This window comes from Nansenia antarctica (assembly GCF_963989245.1).
Source record: "Nansenia antarctica genome assembly, chromosome: 14".
NCBI lineage: Eukaryota > Metazoa > Chordata > Actinopteri > Argentiniformes > Microstomatidae > Nansenia > Nansenia antarctica.
The window spans coordinates 27,777,508-27,788,714 of record NC_137684.1 but is presented as its reverse complement, the minus strand read 5'-3'; positions in this window follow the sequence as shown (position 1 = coordinate 27,788,714).

Sequence of the window (11,207 nt, the reverse complement as noted above, 5' to 3'; positions counted from 1 at the left end):
CTAACAATGTAAAGTAGTGTTATAGTTAACTAAGGTAGCAGTGGGGATTACTCACCGAATCCATTGCGTTGCAGTATTTTGGCTCGACTAGCGGGTGTGTCACTGATTTTCAACAACCCAAATTGATATCACAATTGATACTCTAGTCAGTCTAGTCAATAAAAAAACTATAGCTGAAGTAGCCGAAAAAGTCAGGAAATTCAATTGAGCACCATAACTCAAAATCTGACCTACTATGCACCGACCAACGGAGTTTGAAGCACACTCAGTTGTGACGACTGCTACAGTAGATTTGTTGGGCCACTGTGCCGTACAACATAGCGTGATCTTAGAATCATAAGGTTCTATCTCCGTTTAGGGTAGCTCAGAGATATTGAGCGTCAAAGTTTTTACATTCCATTATGTTTTGTGAGATGGAACCTTTGTATTTTATGAATTACTAACTCAAAAAAAATCTACATTTTAAAAATAATAATACCACACAGGCATTAATAAACACCAAATGGATTATGGAAAAAACTCAATTTTAACCCAAAATGGTGATAGAACCTTATAATTCTAACGTCACGATAGGTTCCACTTAGGTGCCACCATTAGACCACCAGTAATGCTAGCGCTAGCAAGTCCCCCCCCCGCCCCCGCGCGCCCTCGATGGAACACGCCCAGGGCACCCAAATGGCCCGCAGCGACCCTGCACTCAGCTCTGAAGTCGTTCAGGATTCACACCTTCTGTCAAACAGCCTCATAATTACTCTTGGCAGTTTTGTAGGGTGCATATTGAAACGACCCTGTTAACATTGCTGGGAAGGTCGACTTTGTACTATGGTTTGTGTGCTTGCTTTAGGGGTAGGAGGTTCCAGGGTTCATTTCATCAGCTGTAGAGTAGTGTAAACCACTGTTTACTATTCCAGCGCAGTGCAGCTAACACACCTGATCCAAGTAACCAGGAACCAGTCTTGGACGATAATAAGCTGATGAGTTTAAACAGGAAGTATAAACAGGGAACATATATCTGACCACAGCCCAACTGATTAATCATCCAGGCAGGCCCATGCAGTGCTGGAACGCCACGTTTAAACCATAAATCATGTTCATCATACAAAACATGTTCCTGTTTTCACATTATTCATGTTAAACAATCAATAATTGCTTCTGTGTGTAGTCAAGAGTCCAGAGTGCTGCGTTACCTATGTGGTGGGGGTGTGAAGGAACGGTATGATTATCTTTACTTTACTGCAATAAAGTTAAAGGTCATATTTATGTTTGGGTATGTAAGTAAGTAGTTTTACTTACCGGTAAGTAAGTACCGGTAAGTAAAACTTAGCCTTTCGCTATATCTTTACATCTTTGCTTACACTTTGCTTACACTAAACAAGCATACCATCACGTCACTAATAATAACACCACATTACTGCCTTGTATAACAGTTTGTATCAGTTTGTATCCAAATGGTGTATCTAATCACCCTCTGTAGACATCTGCTATCTAATCGGCGCCCCGTGCTGCCACTGAGGGGAGGGCGGGGGGGTGGGGGGGGGGTGCATGTCCATGTATGTATAGTCCTCGACGGAAGTCCAATCTCGGCGACCGCAGGGCCATATTTAGTCTGCACCCACTCAAGTAGACGAGCCAAAGGACTTAAACAACGGCAGATTATAGGCAACATTTTCTTTTTTCAATGCAGCGTCCGATGTACACAAAATGTAGAGAAACGCAAAAATATTTAATATTCCAGCGACTTTTCTTACCTGAGCACAGCGAGCATCCGTTACTGCAGTGTGGAGATTAATTGGACTACGGTTCTGGGCACTCGGCCATGCCAGCTGTTGCGATGTGGATAATATATTAGGACTTTGGCGCTATGTCTCAACCGGGCAACGAGAACCGCAACAGTAAAGCGTCTCTACACTCGTCTGTATGTTTAGGAAGCAGCTCCCAAAGAGGCCCTAGCGGAATATATAGTCTAGCAATAACCTTCGTCATAAACGTGGTGGGTTTGAGGTTGGAATTCTAAGCTTGCTTGAGGAGAAGTCACCTCATCTGAACCCTTTTTAGCGCAGCTGGCTAACACCAGTCTTGTGGCGTCGCAGGACATTCGCTTTCTAGCCACAGTGGGTGCCAGCCACACTTCTCTCCCACCAAACATGCAAACTGCAAACTCCTATCGAAAGCTTAACATGGTTGGTTGTTCACTCTTTTGTTTCACAGTTGAAGTGGTGGCTGGGTGTGTTTGATGTTTTTAAGTCCCCCTGTTTTTTCGGGAAAGGCTCCATCTGTCGAGTGAAGCCTTGACAAAAACAAAGCGAGGATGTGAGGAGGGGTGATTCAGCTGGGGAAAGTCACCTCTTATAGAGGGGGAGAGAGGGAGAGAGGGTGATGTTCTCTGTCAGAATTATTTCCATCAACATTTGGAGGAGGCTTTGGCGCTGTGGGTTTTGGGGTAGCGATATCACAGGCGAGTGCCCCTCAGCTGGGAAGAGGACGGGCACTGTCTTTTTACATCCTGTGCCTTCAAAAGGCTACTGCTGGGGCTGCGGCTGGCGTGGACGGGAATACTAATGTGTGATTCTCCCGCCCAGAGTCGATCGGGGAGGCAGGAGCATCACAGACCCACAGCTGAGACGGAAGCAGGGGAGATGCCACGTCGCACACTCCCTCCCTTTCCCTCTCTCTCTCTCTCTCTCCCTCTCTCTCTCTCTCTCTCTGTCTCTCTCTGTGTGTGTCTCTCTCTCTCTCTCTCTGTCTCTCTCTCCCTCTCTCTCTCTCTCTCTCTCTCTCTCTCGATCAATCTCTCTCCAACTCACTGTCTTTCATTCTCTCTCTCTCTCTCTCTCTCTCTCTCTCTGGCTCTCTCTCGCTCAATCTCTCTCCAACTCACTGTCTTTCATTCTCTCTCTGTCTCTCACTCACTGTCTATTTTTTCTCTCTCTCTCACAAACACACACACACACACACACACTCTCTCTCTCTCGCTCTCTCTGGGTGTAGGATACATGTCTTGTTTTTTTATCATAATAATCCACTCTGTGACTAGGTTGGCTAGCATGTAGAGCCGGTTAGCATTGCCAAGTGCTGTTCCTGGATCAGTTACAGATCAGTGCTCTGTTTGGTTTGGGTTGGGGGGAGGGCTGGTTTGGCTGGCCCTGGACGGGGTCCCACGCTGCCTGCAGAGAGACTCTGCAGCCTCCCGGCTAATAGATGGAGGTGACTCATCAGGACCCAGTCAATTTGTGTCTGCCTCCCCATTCCCCCACACAGCTCCGTGCCAGGGACAGCATTACCTCTACTCCTACGCAGTGGTAAATGGACTGCACTTACACAGCGTCTTTATCCAAAGCGCATTACAACGGCCTCTCATTCACCCATTCACACACACATTCACACACCAATGGCAGAAAGCTGCCACGCAAGGCACCGGCCCGCTCACTGGGAGCAATTTGGGGTTCAGTGTCTTGCCCAAGGACACTTCGATATGTGGCCAGCCGGGGCTCGAACCGCCGATCTGCCAACCTTGCGATCATTAGACGGCGGCTCTACCTCCTGCGCCACAGCCGCCCCAGTGGTGTAGTCTACGTGATATGCAGGACTACGCCGTATACTCGTATATCAACGGGGGTGAAATGCGACATGAAATATGTCAAAATGCAGCACTATCATGCACAGATCAGCCTTATAACATGTAATGTTAGATATATAACGTTAGACAGGGAGCGCAGATTTATTTTGATGGCGTTCCTAGGGTACACCACTGCTCCTACACACTCTGCAGAAACAACACACTTGCTCATGGCAAAGCATACCCACTCTTGCTTTGAAGATGTCAAAGGGCCCTTCTTTCATGTCTTTTTCTAGACATGTGCGTTCTACCACCCAGTATCCTTACATTTTCAAAATCACATCAGGATAAGCTAGCATAAAGCAAGTTTGCTGTTTTTCTGCTAATTTCGGCTAATTTACAAGCGGCCAGCGGACTAGTGGTCGTTGTGTGTAAATAGCAGCTTGAGCATTGTAAAGATGCGGTAGGTAAAAAAGGCACGGCTGCTCTACTGTTAAGAAGCGATAATCTCGGATGGAAAACAAAACGGTGTATGGTTGCGTAACCTCCTGCATATGATATCGCAGACTAGAGGCAGCAGCCATCGTTACTTTCTCATTGTGAGTGAGGGAGGAGAACAACGTGGTTTGGACCCCTCTCTGCGGCCTTCACGGAGTCAACAAGAGTAGCCAGACATTCTGACGACATTCAGCCAGACAAAGGCACGTTCTTGCAACAATGGTAAGCCCCCGAACCCCCGAACCCCTGCTGGATTACCCCGTTCTTCCATCCCGGCCGGCCCGCCTGGCACCACCACCGCCGCCGCTACTTAAGGATGCAGCAGTGAGTCACACTGTTCAGTTCAACGCCCTGTCGGCCCAGTGGTGGAACGAGCTGCCCACTGTTGTCAGGACTGCAGAGTCACTCCCTGGCTTCGGCCCTAGACTGAAGACCTCCATCTCTTCAGGCTACATTTGTCTACCATCTCCCTCCTAAAGACCTCTTCACCCCCCCCACTACCCCTGTGCACAGTTATTTTACTATTGACAATAATAATAATAATAATAATAATAATAATAATAATAATAATAATAAAAAGAAAATTGCTCCTTTTTCTAGCATTGTGACTGCCAACGGCACCTGGTCCTAGCATAGATTTTTTTGCGTATGATGATGTCTGATGTATAGATGATTCACTTACTTTAGACAAATGCACTTAATGTAAGTCACTTTGGATAAAAGCGTCTGCTTTATGTCACAAATGTAAATGTAAATGCCTTGTTTTCTGAAAGAACAGTGAATTACATTCAGGTGAAGGGGCCCCTTAAGTGCAGGAGTCTGTCTGTGATGTGATACGACTGAGACATGTTCTTGGTAAGTGTCTGGCATCGATGGTGCTAAAAGCATGGCCTGATTTCTCTCCGATGGCTTCTTCCCTCGCAAAATAAAATCGTTTCCGAAACATTTTGTGACCAATCGCTTTGTAAAAATGTTTTAAAAATAAAAATATTGTTTACAAAATAGTATTGTTTATCAAATCGTGTTTTTAATTGTTTAAATATGCTATATCATCCTCAAATAACAACCCATTGATTCCATGTTTAATACAACACTATTGGTTACATGATTGGTGAGGAGTTTACAACTTGAAGCGGATTAATAGACCACAGACATGTAATAGACAACAACATGCGATAGCTATACCTGTATATGATTGAATTTCATGTTTATTTATTGAATTACTTTCTTGTTACTAAGGCAAGAGCCTTAATATTATATTCATCATGTTTCTTTAACTGTATTTCATGTTCCTCCCCACCAAAAATATCCCATGACCAAAACTGTCACATACAACTATATTACATAACATATGTGATACATACTGACCCAATTTCATCATAACATGATCATGGTTTACCTCTATATACCCCCGGCTCTTGAGAGCATTTGAACATGCATTCACACTGTGAGTAGTTGTACGTTTCACGCCCACACACAGGCTCTCAACAGACTCTCCAGTGCCCCTTAGCGTGTCCAAGCTGTGTCTGGCCTCATGGACAACTGGGCGGGGAGACGATTCCACTGGCTCCCTGGACAACGTTCGTGACACACTCCATTCTGTATTACCCAGTGAACAAAGAGTCCAAAAGTCGTCCTCAGGAAAGCCGGAATGTGGGTTCAGATTACGTCTTTCTAGGACGTCTTAAGACGTCATCTGAACCCACATTCCGGCTTCCCTGAGGACGTCTTTTGGACTCTTTGTTTACTGGGTAGCATGTCCAAGCTGTGTCTGGCTCCCTGGACAACATTGGTGACACACTCCATTCTGTACTATGTCCCCCACATGACTCTAGACTGATGGACACACAGGTGAGTGGGGCGGCTGTGGCGCTAATGCGGCGTCTAATAATCGCAAGGTTGGCAGATCGGCGGTTCGAGCCCCGGCTGGCCACATGTCGAAGTGTCCTTCGGCAAGACACTGAACCCCAAATTGCTCCCAATGAGCCTTGCATGGTAGCTTGCCGCCATTGGTGTGTGAATGTGTGTGTGAATGGGCGAATGAGAGGCCGTTGTAAAGCGGTTTGGAATAAGGTGCTATATAAGTCAGTCCATTTTAGGTGATGGAGACACCGGAGCATCCCTCGTCCCTTCTTCCTCACGTCCCCGTGTTTTAGTGATGAGCCCGGTCCCTCCCAAGTATCGTCTCTATCGACCGGGCATGGGAACGAGGCGCATTATCTAGTCTGGAGTGACCCTCTGGATCCAGCGGAGATACCCAGAGAATGATTTATCATCTGTCGTCCGTCCCCCCCGGGGGAGATGTTGGCAGATATGGAGCAGCACTCTCAGCAGGTACGCCTCTCTGTCGACCAGGGACTAGCTGGTCCTTTAGCTTTAGCGATGTGGTATCATATACAGCAGAAGATCAGGAGGATGTGTTAGCTACCAGCTACCTGGCTGCGGTGGGAATTTCAGCTCGGTGTGTTTTTCCTGAGACACCCACTTTTCCCCTTTACTGTGTCCCCTAAGACTCCTGCTGCCCCCCCCTTGTACTGTTTCTCTGTCTCTCCCGTGTCTACAGTATAGTTCAAAAAAAAAAGAAGGAAAAACTTTCACTGCCAGTGGAGACTGCCAATGGCCCCGGGCCAGGCCTGAGCTGGATTACTCTTCCTGCTACAACAGGTGGATTGATGATTCACATGCTTTAGTCAAATGTATTGATTGTATACATCGCTTTGGAATAAGGCGTCTGCTAAACAGCAAAAATGTAATGTAAAATCACTGAGACTGCCAATGGTCCCGGGCCAGGCCTGAGCTAGATTGCTCTTCCTGCTACGACTGGTGGATTGATGATTCACTTGCTTAGTCAAATGTGTTGACTGTAAGTCGCTTTGGATATAAGGCGTCTGCTGCTAAATGCCAAAAATATCATGTAAAATGTAAACTGTTTTCCTCTAGCCGTGCCAGCGTGGAAGGCAGGAGGAACATATGAAGGCAGGAGGAACATATGCATGGGAAACAAACAACAGCTGACGCAGAGGATTTGACCTTGGGAGAGACCGTCTGGTGCGTTGGCGGGAGGCCCTCGCTGCTGACAGGTGCCACACAGGTTACAGAGACCCGTTCTTGTTTTTTCTTTTTGCGGTGCTCGCTCACGCACACGTTCAAAACACATATCAGGTCTCCATCCGGTATAACGTTACGGTGTATATAGGCCTACTCTGCATTCCTAAATCGCCTAGGGTGACCGAAATCCGAGCCGTGATCGATGGACTGATGTTCACTACTACTACTGCTCCTTAAACGTTATACCCTTTTAAGTCAAGTCTTGGACTAAATCACTCTTTCTGTTGAGACTTCATTGGCGATATTGTGCATATGAAGCAATGATGATTTAATGAGGACCACGGCAATTTCACATTGGCCAAACTACAACATATCTCAAAGTTAAAAACTAGATACCTCAATAGTGAATGGCCTTGCATGACAAGCTTAGCTGTAAGAAGTGGAGCTCTGCATTAACAGACTTGCACACACTGAACCAACCACCCCAACATAACACATCCATGAACATGAGAACAGATGTCAGACAGTTAGAATCAAGCAGTCATACGTGCATTGGTTAGTGAGATAATGTAACACACATAATGGAAATGTAATATAGGAACATACTGCTTGATCTGGTGAAACTGAAGAATCGTCAGTCATAGAGACACACACACACACACACACACACACACACACACACACACACACACACACACACACACACTAATAGCACCATCCATTCCTATCTGGAATCTCCAGTGGAAGCACATTATAAAAAGGTTATAGTATATTATCGTCCAGGCAGGAAACTAGCCAACCCTGAGCTTCACTCACAGTAGGACACTCAGCCTCAACTCCTGTCTGTCCAGGGGTGCAAATCCTGACTGCACTCATCTTAAGTGTGTGAAAGTGAAAAGGGATGATACTACAGGATGTTCTACATACAGTAGATGCCCTAATATCCTCTAGATATGTAGTACATGAACATGCCCTCAGACAGAGGTGAATGACATTGAACACACTGTTACTCTGACCCATCTTAGGTGGAATAAATGGTAAATGGACTGACTTATATAGCGCATTATTCCAAAGCACTTTACAATGGCCTTACAATTCACCCACACACACACTCACAAACCAATGGCGGCAAGCTACCATGCAAGGCACCGGCCAATAATAACCCATCTTAGGTGAAATAGCCAAAAGAGCCACAGGAATGTCCTGGGATTGTAAGACAAATATCTTCATCAATCTACATATGGAGCTTAGGAGAAATTGGCATTATTGTTTCATCGTATTGTGTCATCAAACTGAACGGTTCATTCTGTGAGTGTGTTATGCCTTGTTGCCATAGCGTTGCATTCCTGTCGTAGCAACCCCACACGGGCTTAACGTAAACTCAAAGTGACCTCTTTCTCACCAATAACAGTCACTATGGAGGAGTGGAGTGATGTCAGTCAGGATGACTGAGGTGTCTTAGTGACGAGGTGGTCCTGCTACAGCAGAGGGAGAAGAGCATCGTGAAAATACGCAGACTGTTCAGGAAAGTGCCACTCAAGATCCAGCTCTGCGTAAAATATTTAAGGAGGGCTAGAGAGAGAGGGAGAGAGGGGGAGGGGTATGAGAGGCTGGACGAGGAGCTCCCAAAGAGGGAGGGAGGGAGAGGAGAAAGAGATTTGGGAGAGGAAGAGAAGAGACAGAATGAGGAAGGAGGGGGAGAGGAGAGTGTGTGAGGAGAGATGGGAGATGGAGAAAGAGGAGTTGATGATGGAGGAGAGGAGAGAGTGTGAGGAGAGATGGGAGATGGACAAAGAGGAGTTGATGGTGAAGGAGAGGAGAGAGTGTGAGGAGAGATGGGAGATGGAGAAAGAGGAGTTGATGATGGAGGAGAGGAGAGTGAGCGATCGAGAGAGAGAGAGAGAGGGAGAGAGAGCTGAAGGACAAGAAGAGGACGATCATGAAACTGGTGACAATCCAGAAGCAGAAAAAAGAGATGTACAAGATGGAGGGATGGGGACGGATGAGTGCGGAGGGATGGAGAGAGTGGAGCAGGGAGGAGAAAGAAGTCGTGAAGAAGGAGCTGTGGAGGGAGGTAGAGGAAGGAGTGAAGGTGAAAAGACGAGAGAAGTTGACAGACGCGTTGCAAAGTCAGCAACACCGTCTGCAGGAGAGAACGAGTGATGGAAAGAGAAGAGAGGGGGAAGAGAGGGAGAACAGAGAGGAAGGGAAGGGACGGAGTGTACCTTCGAAATGTCAACGGAACAAAAGACTCAAAAGAGTGAAGGGATGGAAAGAAAAAAAAAGAGAGAGCTACAGAAAAGAAAGCAAGAACATATACAGAGAAAGGCTGAATTTGAGAGATTCAAATATTGAGAGATTGAGAGATTTAAATATCTGGAAAAGAAGGGAGAGGAGAGAAAGGGCAACGGGTGAGGACAGCGATTGAAGAGATAATGACAGAGATTGAATGTATGGAAGGCATGATGAAAAAAGAAAGGATGGAAAGGAATAGGAGCGTAAGAGAGAGAGGGGGTTAGAGGAGGAGAGACAGAGAACGTTTGAGGAGGATGTGTCATGCAGTAGCAGAAGAACCAGAGAAAGACAAAGGAAGATGAAAGCAAAAATGGGAGGAGAGGATCGTAAGAGGTGTGGAAAGAAAGCGTGAGGAGGTAGAGGAAGAGGAGAAAAACATAGCTAAGGAGGAGGAGGAAGAAGAATATTTGGAGTTTGAAAAGGAGTGGTCACAGAGCGACTCTGGTGAGAGTCGAAGAAAGAACAAGTGTCAAAAGAAAACAAAACGTTGAGAGAAACAACGCTGAGAATAGGAAAGACAAGAATAATCCGGAAGAATGAGAGAGTGAGGATAGCGTGAGTGTGGAAATAAAGCAAACGGATCACGAGAAAGAGGGGGATGAGGAAACAAAAGGAAACCTTTGAGAGACAGATACGTGTGATCAAAAACATAAAACCCACATTGAAGAATGCAAAACGAAAAAAGAAGGGTGAGAAACAGGGGAAGGAGAAAAAGAAAGTTAGTCTCCAGACTGGCCAGCGGGGATTGGTTCTACCAGCCGGCACACAGCCAAGGTAGGACAGGGCTGTGGGTGGTTGATTTATCTTATTTATGAATTGGTAGACAAGATGATTGACTAGAGTAAATTATGAACAAGCACTTTTTTCCTCCATCTCTCTCTCTCTCTCTCTCTCTCTCTCTCTCTCTCTCTCTCTCTCTCTCTCTTTCTCTCTCTCTCTCTCTCTCTCTCTCTGGAGACTGCTGGAGAAATCTAGGTAAGAGTGCACTTCAGGGATGCAAAGAAACCAGCTGGAAATGGATAAACAGAATGTCATGAATCAGACTAATTGTCTACTCTTTGTCTTTTTTCCAGATACATTTTTCTGGCAGTGATGCAGACTATAAAAATAAAAACAAATGGTCTTCGCATTAAATGTTTCCATGTTTGAGTGTGTGTTGGTAGGATAAGATACAAAATAAATGGCCTTTTAAGTAAAGTAGGTTGCAGAGAGCAGACAAAAATGTAGCCCCCCCCCCCTCTGCACAAACACACACACACACACACACACACACACACACTACGTTCCAACCCCCTTTGTTGTAGAAGAAGAAGAAGATGAAGAAGAAGAAGAAGAAAAATAAGAAGATGAAGATGAAGAAGAAGAAGAAGGAGAAGAACAGTATGTACTGACACTGCACAGAGTAGTGAAGAGGGTTGAGGTAAATGCTGCAGCTCACAGTATTGTGGCCTGACAGGTGCTCTGGTTGGCCTCAAGCAGTTAGCAATTACACCGTCCTGATGCCTTGTGTCCATTTCGGTGCTGTTTTTTTGCAGAGTCACCGAAAAGTTTCCGACAGCCGTTTACACAATTCTATGTCAGTCTTGGAGATTATATATCGGATGAGTATAATATGTTTGGTGTTGCACAAGAAAGTTGCAGAGGTCCCCTAGTATTCTCACTGTATATGTTACCACCATATCACTATGGTGATATTATCAGAGCACACAGTGTAAACTTACATAGCTATGCGGATGATACCCAATTATACCCCATCTCTTTTGAACCAAATGATACAAACTCTGATACTTGGCCCAAAAAACTAACAGGC